Source organism: Anastrepha ludens, chromosome 3 (assembly GCF_028408465.1).
Source record: "Anastrepha ludens isolate Willacy chromosome 3, idAnaLude1.1, whole genome shotgun sequence".
Classification (NCBI taxonomy): Eukaryota; Metazoa; Arthropoda; class Insecta; order Diptera; family Tephritidae; genus Anastrepha; species Anastrepha ludens.
The window spans coordinates 80,566,126-80,580,659 of NC_071499.1; positions in this window are offsets into that span (position 1 = coordinate 80,566,126).

Below are 14,534 nucleotides of genomic sequence, written 5' to 3' on the forward strand. Positions count from 1 at the left end.
TGATTCAAAAAAGACTGAAATTTTAAATTGGCTAGTTTTTCCTTTAATTTCAATATCTTCAAGATGTATTTGAAGATCAGTAAGCAGTTCAATACCCTTAAGGGGGGAGCCTGGTTTATGAGGTCTAAAAATTGCATCTCTTTGCGATTTTTTTTTTTTTTGAAGAAAAAAATTAATTTAGCACTGCAAAGTTTTTTCTATCTTTTAATGAGCATTTAAAAAGTATACAAAATTTTTGTACTGGTTAAAATAAGTTGAAAAAAATGTTTAACATAGAAATTAGTAAAGCGCTGCAACGCTGGAGTTTCCAACTGGCGTACAAGATACAGCTCGTAATTATTATCTAAAGCAAAAAAGTCAAATGGATTTCTAATTATCATGATTTTTTATTCTAGATGAACTAAGAAAACTGAGAAAAATTCCAAAATTTCAACCTTTTGGAGGTTTTAAAGAAAAAAATGCCTCCTTATAAAAAAAAATTCACTTCAACTTGGTGTAAAAATCTTGAACTTTTTTTTTTATTTATTTTGTTAATTCAAATAGAAGAGAATTTAATACTGAAGGGAAGAAGCTATCATTCATTTCAAAAGGTTCATTCGTTTTTTTTTCATTCATGTACGCCAATTCAAAGAAATCATAAAAATGAAAAGTCGAGAAAAGAAGATAAAGTTTGTACTATAGCTGTCCGGTCACAGCGTAACTACCTAACGCTCGCCTACCTTTGGCTTTGTATCTACGGAAATATTGAGAATTAGGCTCTGTAACTTGGTGTGAATGTTCTGAAATATATTAGGAATCGCTTAAAACGAAAAAAAAGTGATTTTTTTAACCTTATAAACCAGGCTCCCCCCTTAACGACGGTTGAGAGAAAAAGCTTTTCGTTTTCTTATAGCTAAATAAGCCTCTTCATAGGTGGTTAACTTGTCGTTGATCTCGTTAACACTTCAGTATTGAGATATTCCAAATCTTAATCATTAATAAATATTTCATTACCTAAATTATAATAGTCTTCCATGTCAACTTAGATTTCTGACCTCTGAACTCGATTAATAACGTTGGAGAACTAAGCATGTGCTGATAGCGGAAGCCCATCTTCTGCAGTCCAACCGTTAACGTTATTGGGCATATCTGTTTTCCCAAACCCAGCTTTAATGAAACAATTTTGTATTGCCTGTGGACTCACTTGCTTCCACGCTTTGTGCATGAAACAAACAACATCTAATAAATTGATTTTGACAACTACATAGCAGAATTTGTCTCTTCCATCCGAAATAAAATGTGTTTTAAAAATAACGATTTATATGTACATGAACTTAAAGTTTTTTATATCGCCTTGGTCAAGGGGCTGACAAAATGCTGTTGTGTTTTCTGGGAGAAAAATAACTTTAACATTTTTCAATTTTAGATCCTGAGGATGGGAAGCCGCTAGGAATAGAAAGACGTTCCGCTCTTGAAGTTGCATTTTTCTATCGAACTATTTATTTTTCGCAAATTTATGTTGTGGCATGCCCGCGGTCTTGCAGATTTCCCAATAACAAAAAGGCGTTATCTTTCTCCAGCCATATTGACGCAGTGTAAAATTATGACCCTGTCCTTAGCCATTTTTATTTACCTGTGCATTTTCACCTATTAATGCAAATGATTTATCTGGTAATGCTCGGAAAAACAAGCCAGTTTCAGCTGCATTACAAATGTTTCCCGAATCAAATCTTTCAATCAAATATGGTAGCTTTTCGGTAAAAGTTTTGACATCATATTGATGTATGATGCACTAAAACCGACGTAAATGGGTTTCACTGAAATTTCTTTAGCTTTGCCCCCTGACAAAGGAATGCTTTTATTTCGTGCCTTTACAAACCATTCGTAGCACAATTTATCAATATTCAGACCTTGTGGCTTTAGCAGATTCATTAAAAACAAGTTATACAGGGTTGCCCATATTCGACGGACCCATGTGTTTTTTTTTTTATAAATCAAAGAAAAATACAATTTTTTTGATGTTGTATTATCGTTCGTTCGTATTTTACTTGGTTCAAATAGATTTGTTGACATCACTTTTTGAATATGACATCTCTCAAATGGCCGCCTTGAGCCTGTACGGCATATTGCGCCCGTTTTGCAGCATTTTCCAAAGTTTTAGCTAACATTTCGGCTGGAATCCCGGCTATTTCCTCACGGATGTTGTTCTTGAGCTCTTCTATAGTCTTTAGCTTATTAATATAAACCTTTGATTTTAAATATCCCCACAAGAAGAAGTCAGGGCGAACGCGGTGGCCAGTCAAAATCGCCATTTTTTGACATCAATCGACGAGGAAACAGTTTCTTAAAAATATCGATTGTGGCGCGAGCTGTGTGTGGTAGAGCGCCGTCTTGTTGAAACCAGAACTGCCTCATACGCTTTCGACGAATAATTGGCATCACAAAAGTGGTTATCATATCGCGATAACGCTCCTGATTGACGGCAACAGCTTGACCATCTTCATTTTCGAAGAAAAACAGCCCAATAATCGTTTTCGCACTAACGCCGCACCAAACAGTGGCTTTTTCGTCGTAAAGAGGTACCTCTTGAATTTCGTGAGGATTTTCAGTGGCGTAAATACGGCAATTTTGCTTATTCACCGTCCCGTTCAATAAGAAATGAGCTTCATCGGACATGGTGATTTCTTCTTTTTTTGACTTCTTTTGTTGAATGTAAATTTCAACAATTTGGGAGCGCTCGCGTGGCGTGTATTGTTCCATGGTAAAAATCTGCTTGGACAGACGCTTCCAGCGCGGTATATCATTAAGCGATCTGACGTCTCTGTCAAAAGGTACAGAGTTGCCAGATGGGTCCGTTGAATATGGGCAACCCTGTACTTACAAGTGTTATTGAATAAGCAACAGCTGTACGAATAAAGTAGATAGTAAATGTAAAAACAATATTGTAGGCTGTCCGGTTATGCGGAATTAAAATACCCTTTGGTGTTGAAAACAAGTGTCCGCGTCCTGTTGTGAGAGGGTTGTCCGCTCAAGAGGGAAAAATTCTCAAAAACTCTTAAGAATTTTTTGGTACTGAATAAACTGCCCGTTTTTGGGTGGTGTCCGTTAGAAGAGAGTAGACTGTAATTCTTTTATAGCAAAGTCATATCAAACAAATTAATCATTCAGAGAGTAGGGCTTATAAAAAGCTATAGAGGATATTTTATAAATGACCTCGTGCCATTCACACACCACCGGCCACAAAACTGCGTCAGTTCAAATTTTTTTTCTTCCAAATTTTTCCCCGATAACACGTTTTTTATTGCTCTTTAATTATTCTATTTGACGCTGTGTGCAATATTTTTTAATTATGCCCCGCCATGCCCACCTCTCCGCTTTAACACACACGTTTTAACCTGCAATTGGCTTGCTGTCAGACTGGTTTTGATTGCCCAACGAACCGGTCAACGCAATGAACGAATTGTGCGCCAAATTAAAATTTTAAATATTGATTTACTTCTTCCCACAATTGCCACGCCCACCGCATGCACAACCAATATCACCAATTTGGCTGACCGTTAAAGTGCAATCTGCGTTAATTGTGACATTATTTAGTTGTTGTCGGTTGGCCAAGCGTTGGCGAAAATTAAAATCACGCTGCTCAACTACGTGCGAGATACCTTGCCGTTGTGCCTTTCCTCCCTCTGGCGACGCAATTTGTGCGTCTGGCAGCGTTTGTTGTTTTCACTTAAATGCCATCAATATTGGCAAACAACACACGGCTTAATCAAATGTAAATTGGAAAATTGCGGTTTTTACTATAATTTAATATGGTAAATGCGTGTGTGTGTTTGTGTTGGTGTGTTGTTTGAGTGACCATGCCGATTAAAGACTTTGGAAGTTGAAAGGGTATGGAAATTAATTTAACTTCATTTGCATGTATTCGAGTAACAATTTACCAGTGTGTGTGTGTATGTGCATACATCCGCATATGCACATAGCTTTTTTACTATCTGTACATCATTAACACACCATTTAAAGTTCATAATTTTGTCAAAGAAAACAAATTATTTGTGAATAAAAAATTACTCCAATAAACTCTCCTTACTTCCATGTCTGCGCACTAGAGCGTACCAACCTTCTAAAAAAAGAGTCTAGCAAAAGTCTAATGATTTTCAATTCCCAATATTCGAAAACCACATTAAAATTGCCTTGGAAAAATACCGTACACCCTGGCGAAGTTTTTTCGACACGGCCTACTAAAGGGGTTTTCAATTGGCGCGGGTCGATTTTGGCGCCCTGTGGCAGCCATTTTGTTTTGATGACATCTGTCAAAGCTTTTGTTTATTATTCAGTTATTTATGTCAAATCATCATGGCGAGTTACACGATTGAACAGCACGTTCAAATGATAAAACTTCTTTATCAAAATGAGTGTTCATTAACGCAAACGTTGCGCGCATTGCGCCCATTTTTCGGTAGACGTGGTGGCCCTTCCAATTTCTTATGGCCCATATTGAACCACATGGATCAAGACGACATGTGGTTCCAGCAGGACGGCGCTACGTGCCACACAGCAAACACCATTTTATTCCATTTCAACATCTACCCGCCCTTATTGAAAAACCCTATATTTAAACCACCAAAATGGTGTAGGCTTCTTATAATCAAACATACTAGTTCTGAACTACTATCTCCCTGACAGTTGCGTTGAAGCTACAAAATCAAAAGTATTTCAATATAAATTAAAATATTACAAAAAAAACGTCCCTATCTTTAAAATTATTTATAGACGTAACAAAACTGTTTTGAGACTAATACGAACCGCTCACGAAATTTCTCCAAAATTCCTTATTTGCCAGTCTTATAGAGGAAGGAAAGCAACGCAGTCACTTTCCCAATGAGAAATAATGAAATACACATAAGAATATGTGGGAATTATGGTGAACCTTAATAAACAATCGCGAACGACAACGGAAGTGTTTAAAGTCTAAGTCCAACTTTTATATTTCAACTCTAAATAAATAATGTTTTAATCGCGTAAAATGTTTGTATATATATATATATATATGTATACATATATAATTATATAATTGGCGCTTAAGTTTTTTTTTGAGTGTTTGATCGAGGTGCTTTTTCATGACAGAAATACACTCAGAGGTTTGCCATCGTCTGCCGAGGGTAGACCGCTATAGAAACAACCTTTCTATCATTTTGTTTTTTCATGTATGTACAATAGATTCTAACCTACGCACTTCCGAACGTTACTGACACACCAGCGTATTTGACTACGGCGGCCCCATATATAATATGTATATAAATTTCTGCTCAAAACCAACCAAACCCAACACCGAAAGAAAATAAGAAGGCCTAGGAAAATAGTACTAAAAATTGTATACAAGAAATTTTATTTGGCATATCTTAACAGAGTATTCTGAGATCTGAGATCTTCTGTTTTTCTGAAGCTTATCTCTTACTGGCAAGAGGGAGATCTGCCATGAATAACGTTCTTGCAGAATCGGTATTCTCACCACTGGGTACAATTAAGAATACAATAGCCTCAAAACAACTCCGAATCGCCGATTGTAGATGCAGAGACCAGACGACATGCAAAATTAGTAGAACTTTATGGTCCACCTGCAACCACAAACGTCATTATTGATAAACATGAAACGACGGGACGCTTGGAGACTCACAGTAGTCATAACTGGCTTTTGATCTGTTGTCCTTCACACAACACATACTTTCCCAGTTGTAAACAACCAGAGAAAAAGGAAACGGTTTTCCATTTCTAATGTGAATGACCTGCCTTAAGGAAGAAGAGAGTGTCAACCCTGGGCAAACCATTTTTCGCGTGTCTCGTACAACTTGCTGACTTAGACGTCAACAACCTAATGAGGTACTTAAACCGCACCAATTGGGTATAGCAATGCTGTAAAGAACATTAAAAAAGTTGTAATCGAAGATGGGGCAACAAAACGGTGCTGAGGCGCTAGTTGGATTCTGGATGAATCACTACTGAAACCAATCAACCTCATGAAAGTAACTTCAATAAAAACTATTTAAACAAATATAACAGAAGCATATTTATTTTGCATATATGCTTTTTGGGTGTTTGGCCGGGCTTCTCCTCCTATTTGTGGCGTGCGTCTTGATGTTGTTTCACAAATGAAAGGACCTACAGTTTTAAGCCAATTCCGAACGGTAGATATGTTTTTATGAGGAGCTTTTTCATGGCAGAAATACACTCGTTAGTTTGCCATTGCCTGCCGAGGAGCGACCGTTATTAGGAAAAACTTTTTTTCACGGAGATTTGAACCTACGTTCTCCGATTTCCGAGTGGTAGTCCCGCACCAACACATCCGGTTACGGCGGCCGACACTAGTGCAATTTTAATCACTCTTGAACCAGTTCATGAACAGAGATGTGGGCTGATTAGTTTGCCTTTTCACTTCTGAGGTTAATTACATAATGCTTATAAGGGGGCGCAAAGTAAATATACAAGGTGGCGTAAAATTAATCATCCTATTTAGTTTTAAAATAATTTTTTACTAAAAACTTCGACAGTCAAGTGGCAATGAAGACAATAAACTCATATGAAATTTCATCTAAAAACGTTCTTAGGACCAGTGAAGCCATAGAGAGACTACCCGCAGCCAGGGGTATACACATCCTAGACATAAATAACGAAATTGTAGATGAGATTGGCAAAAGCGCTGTTCACATACAATTCGAACAAGAGAACTACATACTGATCTGCAAGTTAAATCCATTCCTGCTCAGAGCGCGGTTAGCTTGAAGAAGATTGGCCTCTGGAGGCAACTTGTAGGACATAGTAGCATCTTGAAGCAGATCTCCCCTTCATTCTCTGTACTTCGGGTACCTTCGGGTTTGGAGGGTTGGAGGCAAGATTGGAAAGAAGGGAGACTCGGCACGGACGTAGGTACCTCTGTTTTCACCGATGGATCCAAAATGGAATCTGGAGTGGGAGTGGGGGTTTTCTCTAAATCAGCCAGCATTTCGGTCTCCTTTAAACTGCCGGAAACGAGCAGCGTTTTTCAAGCAGAGGTCTTCGCGATCCATCGTCGCCGTATTACAGCTCTCTTCTGGTCAACTCCTGTAAGGAGGAACTCTAACGTCTCAAACGTGCAGGAAACATTTCCCTTATCTGGGTTCCTGGGCACATGAATATAGAGGGTAATGAAATTGCCGATGAGCTGGCCAGGAAGGGGTCGGCAGAACTGGTTTCAGTTGCCCCTTCTCAGACATCGTTATCCCCTTGACCGTTGTTAAAGTCAAACTACACAATTTCTTTCTCAAAAACACGCAAGACAGATGGAGGTCTGTCTCATCGTGTGCTATTTCAAAAACTCTATGGCCTCAATACGATATAAACAGAACGCTTAAGGTGATGGGAATCCCTCGCCATTCTATTTCCAGACTCATTGCAGCATTCACTGGTCACTGGGTGATCGATACTCATGCGGAGAAGCTTCGAATTCCGTACAACCCCTATTGTAGAAGCTGTGGGGATCCTGCAGAGAAAGAGACTGTTGAACACTTTCTCTGCAAATGCCCGGCTCTGGCGGCTAGGCGCTTGAGATTCCTTAGCGTGCCCTTTGGGGATGACTTAAAGAAATGCTCCAGCCTCGATCCCTTTTCTCTCCTCCACTACATCAACAGCACTCGATGGCTGTAGATAGTTTTCTTTTCCCTACATTTTTTTCTGGTCGTGGACCACATTATGATACCTGGGAGACTCTTACCATCTAACCTACTTACCTACCTGCTATGTACATACTGATACCTTTAAATACGGTGTACAATGACATCGCTGCGGATATGAAAATACGGATAGACAGGAGGTGGATTAATCTAGTCACTTGCGAATTTGTCTTGTTCCCTAACAGCGAGGGGAAACATTTAGTTCAAAAGAGGCGACCATCGCCGAGACAGAAGCGTATTATGCAAAGTTCGACAAATCCTATTTTTTGGAGGGGTTACAAAAATGGTCGGAGCGTTGGAGAAGTGAAGAAGAAGAAGTCATCTTTCTAAAAGGGGATTGTGTTCAAAAATAAAAAATAAAACTTTGAAAAAATGCTGGCTGCATTTCAAGCACGGGTACTTATTGAACTCCCCTCGTATATATGTACTATATATATTAGGAGATAGCAGTAGAATAGCTGATTTGTTTCATTTTCCTTCCGGTTTTGTGATTTCAATGACAAAGTGATCTGCTGTTTTCCTGTTGTTTCGTTTATTTCTTTAAATTTCGATTATAATTTTGAAACTCAAATCAACAAACTGCAGAAATAAAGTACGTGTAAAAAAATGCAAATTTGAGTTTTGCACTACTGTTATCACCTTTTATAAAGGGTGTTTTTTAGAGGTTAGGTTTTCAAGTTCGCACTACTTTTTTCGTAGGTGGTCTTTTTGACAGCTGCCACTTGATTTATGCTCAGTTTGGTTTGCCATTTCAAAATGAATAGACTTACACCTGAACAACGTTTGCAAATCGTGCAAATTTATTACGAAAATAATGGTTCGGTTCGTGCGACGCATCGCGCGCTGCGTCCAATATTCGGTCGACATAATCGTCCATCAGAGTCACTAATTCGATTAACCATGGATCGGTTTCGCACCACGTTTGCTCTAGTGGATAATACGCATCCTCAGAGACGTCGTACAGTGCGCACCGAAGACGCTATTGCTACTGTGGAGCAGAGTATCGAAGAAGACCCGAATGAGTCCATCCGCCATCGCGCGCAGCAATTGGAGATGCGCCCATCCACTTTATGGAAGATTTTGCGGAAGGATCTTGGTTTGCGGGCTTACAAAATCCAACTCGTGCAAGAATTGAAGCCGAACGACCATCAAGCGCGTCGCACGTTTGGTGAATGGGCCCAAAACGAGATGGCCACCGATCCCGATTTTCACAAGAAAATTTTGTTCAGCGATGAAGCTCACTTTTGGTTGAATGGGTATGTCAATAAGCAAAATTGTCGCATTTGGAGTGAACATAATCCACAAGCCATTGCTGAGACGCCGTTACATCCTCAAAAAGTCACTGTTTGGTGTGCTCTATGGGCAGAGGGAATCATTGGTCCATATTTCTTTAAAAATGAAGCCGGCCATAATGTTACAGTCAATGGAGAGCGCTATAGAGCCATGATTAATGACTTTTTCGTGCCTGAATTGGACGATGTTGATGTGGACGACCTTTGATTCCAACAAGACGGCGCTTCATGCCATACAGCCAACGCAACAATCGATTTATTGAAGGAAACTTTTGGTGAGCGCATTATCTCGCGCCGTGGACCTGTGGCGTGGCCTCCAAGATCGTGCGATATAACACCGCTGGACTATTTCTTGTGGGGCTATGTGAAGTCGCTTGTCTACGCAGATAAGCCCGAGACGATTGACGTCTTGGAAGAGAATATTCGGCGCGTAATTGCTGACATACGGCCCCAATTGCTGCAAAAAGTGGTCGAAAATTGGGCCTCTCGGCTGGAATTTATTCGAGCCAGCCGCGGTGGCCACTTGCCCGAAATCATTTTTAAAACATAATGGCAAACCCTTATCTTTATAATCAAGCTAAATTCTTGGTCATTACATTAAATTATATACGTTTTATTTCATCTTGAAAACCTAACCTCTAAAAAAAACACCCTATAGATTCACCTCGGATAAAACGACACGTCTAACTGCTGGATTCACACATAAAACAAGGAAAAATAGAGCAATTATAAGTAAATATAAGATATAACCAATTTCGGGTGCTCTCTTTGCAGGTCAGATGCAGAAGAATGAAGCAAAAAAGTCCTGGTGTTGTAGTTATTTAATGTAATGTATTTTCACTATACATCCATTCAGTGCATGATTTTTGCACTGCACTGCTTTTCTTCTGATCACTTAGCTGTAATTATAATTTAACTTAAGTTTACTTCATACTATTCTATGGCAATAATCCACTGTAATCGGCTGAAAGTTAAGCAAACGCTCAAATGGGTATTATACTTCAAACAGAGTGCAACAGGAGCATGACTAGCAAGTAGATGTGTGTACATACGAGTATATATATATATATATTAATTGCAGTTTGGTATGTTTATCCACAGATGACATTATATTTTCAGTTAAGTTGATTGCTCTGATAATTGTTGAAATAAACATACAAACGAGTATCCTTTTAAATTCTTAGCCTGAAAGAGCTGGATATGAGTAAGTTAAGAGCAAGTAATATATAGAAGGTGACGAAGGTGTTGTCAGCTTTAAATGGCTTTCACTCGCCTGTTTTGTGGCACATTCAAGCGTTTCACTATTCATTCATTCACTTTATTCGTTTATTTATTCATTCAATCGTTCATTGACTCACTCATGTCAGATGCGAACATCGCTGTACATATGAAGCCATAGCATAGTAGTAGTTTTCATTCTTTTACCAGTGTGTGCGTATAATCTTTCATTCATTTACATTGTACGTGAGTACTATTATATATATACTTTACGTATAAATATATTTATATTCGTGCAATCGCTCATTCAGCACATTTGCACAACGTTTTCCTTTTCACGGAATGTTCAACCAAAAAATAAAAAAATAAAAAAATAAAAATCCTTAATGAGCGACGAGCACAAAAGCCTCGCATAAATCGCATTTAATATTGCTGAATGCGAACGATCAGCGTGAGCCAGAAGTGGATGTTTTCATGCATATATGTATGTGTATAGGTGTATGTATGTGTACATATTAGGAATACACACAATTTCCAACACTAATTAAAATTTAAAAGCGGAAGCGGAAATGTTAGTATAGCATTTAAAATATAAGCAAACAAGCGCCACAAATACATAACTACATCTATAAAGGTGTGCACATTCATCCGGTATTACCCAGCCGGAATTAAGCAGGTAATATTCTTAAACAAATGTGGAGAGTTTACTCGCTATGTAAGTACTTAAGCATTCTTAAACTAAAAAAAAAAGTGTAGTACACCTTTTCCAATGCCACTTCAGAAAAGCTTTAATTATAATTCACATAGTGTGAAATGCACTTAAAGAGATATCAACTGTATATATATTAGGGCGGGTCGATTTAAAAATCGCCCATTGCTCTGTGAAAATCGTATTCTAGGGATCAAAATAAGAAACTTTGCCGAAGGAACCATACCTCTAAAACGAATTCTGATGTCCCCCAATTTGGGTCGAACGAAAAATCCCACTTTGACCCATTTAGAGTGATCCAATCGAGTCCAAATGTATGACCGACCCCCACTAACTTTGGACGGCCGATCCACCCATACCAAGGGCACACCCCCTGGAACTCCCCTGGGGGGTTCCCCATACAAGCATTTCAAAATATCACCATTTTTGGCCTTTACATGAGAAAAGAAACTAAAAAGTTCGACCCAAATTGGGGGACATCAGAATTCATTTTAGAGGTATGGTTCCTTCGGCAAAGTTTCTTATTTTGATCCCTAGAATATAATTTTCACAGAGCAATGGGCGATTTTTTTACCTCCCCACAAATCGACCCGGCCTAATATATATCCTTCTACCATTTTAATGCAGTATGTGTTTTTTTTTAAATGACAGCTGAGGCAGCAGCCAAGTGGCTAGGTGGGTAGGTAGGTAGAAGTGGTAGTAGGTCTTTTAACCAACTCACTTAGACCGTTGCCTACCTCAGTTATAGTTGACATGTATCTTCTTCTTCTTAATTGGCGCTATAACCGGTTGCGCAATTTTGGCCGAGTTTAACAAAGAGTTCCAGTCGTTTCTTTCTCGTGCTAACCGGCGCCAATTGGACGCACCAAGTGAAGCCAAGTCCTTCACCACTTGATATTTCCAACGCAGAGGTGGTCTTTCTCTTCCTCTGCTACCACCAGCTGGTACCGCATCGAATACTTTCAGAGCCGAAGCATTTGTATCCATTTGGACGGCATGACCTCCGGTATGTCTATGTCGTCGTAAAGCTCATACAGCTCATCGTTCCATCGTCTGCGATATTCGCCATTGCCAACGAACAAATATCCAAACATCTTTCGCAGAATCTTTCTCTCAAACACTCCAAGCGTCGCTTCATCGGATGTTGTCATCGTCTAAGCTTCTGCGCCATACGTTAGGACGGGCATGATGAGAGTCTTGTAGAGTGTTCGTTTTGTTCGTCAAGAGAGGATTTTACTACTCAATTGCCTACTTAGTCCAAAAAAGCACTTGTTGGCAAGAGAGATTCTACGTTGGATTTCCAGATTGACATTGTTATCGATGTTCATGCTGGTTACCTAATAAACGAAGTCTTTTACAACCTCGAAATCATAGATGACCAGTTCCTCGCCGCTATATTTGAAAAGCTCAGCCCGCGGCTTTGTTGTTCATTAGTCGCATTATCGTCATGGTCGGGTAGCGGATCGAAAGTTCCGCCGTCAACGATTGGGGTACCGAAATCTTCACATTTTCTGCGACATGCGCAGCTATCACTATTTAACAGGTTCGAGAAGGGTTTCTTCATAATTTAAGTATGCTCTGGATGTCAGTCGTCAGATAGCCGTCTTTGTACTTTCAGGCAAGCGCCCCGGTCTTAAAACCTTTTGTAAGCCGCCGAACTTTCTGATAGAATTTTCGGGCGTTGCGCCCATTGGTCAGCATCTCAAACTCCTCGCACTCACGTATTTCGGCCTCTCGTTTTTTCTTTCTGATAATACGTCTCTGTTCCTTTCTTAGCTTCCGATAGCGATTCCACATGGCTCGCGTTGCGCCCGATCGCAGCGGTGCTCTGTAGACAGCATCCTTTCTTTCTGCGGTGGCATGACACTCCTCGTCATACCAACTATTTTTTCGGGTTCGTCGGAATAAGATTTCTCCTTCGGCAGCGGTGTAGTTAGTAGTGTAGTTTCTTCTGATATTGTGAACTAAGTTTGAAAAGCAGACAATGACCAGAGAACCGAAAACCGAGGTTGAGTGCAGAAGATTTTTGCTATTGAACATCACTAATATTCTCGGGGACTGAAAGTTTTACAATTCGTGAACAACGAGTTACCAATTGAGTATTTAAAATAAAATATGAGGTATACAATATTATTTTTTATTTTATTATAATTTTCATCATCACATTGTACGTATAGGTATATCTGAATTTGATTTTTTTAAGCACTTCATACAATTTTTCATTTGCGGGTTAAGAGAAAAGGTTTTCTTCTTCTTTAAGGAAGAGTAAACATTTTGGTGCGGCTTGTGGTCTAGTAAAGAGACAACTCCTGAACATCAGGTTTTATCCAGTAGTATGCTGGGTTAGAGTATCTTCCCACAAATGCTTCCCATACACTCAAAAGCATATACCTCACACAAAAAGCGCCATCGTCACTGTCGGAAAGGGATATGTATGGAAAATAATATCATTAAAATTAATTAAAGTGTAATTGAAAAGCACTTGTTGTGGCTTTTCTTTTGAAAGCGGTGCGATGGTGCCTTGGTGGTATCCATTCGGAAGTGAAAAGCCAGGAAAGCTAACAAAGGTGGTAAAAGATTTTCACACGTGGAAATAGCATTACTTTTACCCCGCCTTTGGTGATGAAGTGGCAGGCAGGCAGGTGTAAATCATTATTGTTGGAAATCAGCCGCTGGTACTCGTATATTAATTGCTGTTGCTCTTTTCTTGTGCGCCTGTAATTTCAATAAATCAATCAAACTGTTATTAAGTTGAAAACCAAGCGAAAAAAGCGCTGAACTCACCAAAAATGACAGGAAGAGGGGTGTAAAAAGAATCGCGGTTTATCAGTGACTTCACATTTTCCTTTGCTACCAAACCTTTTTCGCGCCGCTGCCACCAAAAATTCATTATTAATAATGACATTTGCGACGTGATACGCATACAAACGGACAATGTAATCATCAGTGGCTGGGCAACAACCAAACCATCTATAGCCTTTGTTGGCAGTCTATAGGAGCCACTGCAGTTTTCAAAAACTTCCACGGCTACCTCTGCAGCTGCCAGCCATGTACGCGCGTACAACATGGCATTGTTGTATTCTTGCGGTATATCCACTGCATTCATATACCAATAACTATACAGATGTCGAGAAATGTGCCAAAAAGCGGCAAAAAAATCTCACACATTGTTGCAACTCATATTGGAGTTGAGAATAATTTGAAAGCCAAAAAAAGTGCGAATGACAAATCGCTCTGCATTGTTGCGACGTGTAGCGACATGTTTTCAGAAAGTTTATAATGTTTGTTTAAAATGATTTTTTGTTGCCGTTACCGAAATAATGAACTCATTAAAAATCAAAACTTTTTTGGAATGTGAAGTTGGATACATTTCATCCATCGAAGATAAAAGGACTTCAGGTGTGATTGCCGGCTTTATACATTTAGACATGCATATATGTATGTACATACTCGTATACATACAGTGTACGTATTGGGATGTTGAATTTATCAAATTTTACGATACCGGGATGTTTCGGGATCTAGTTACAACAATCCTAGTTTTAGGATTGATATATTCATTATGCAGCAACAATTTATCCCGAAGAAATTGCATCAATATTATTTGAGAAGTTACAAAACATTTCACATTTG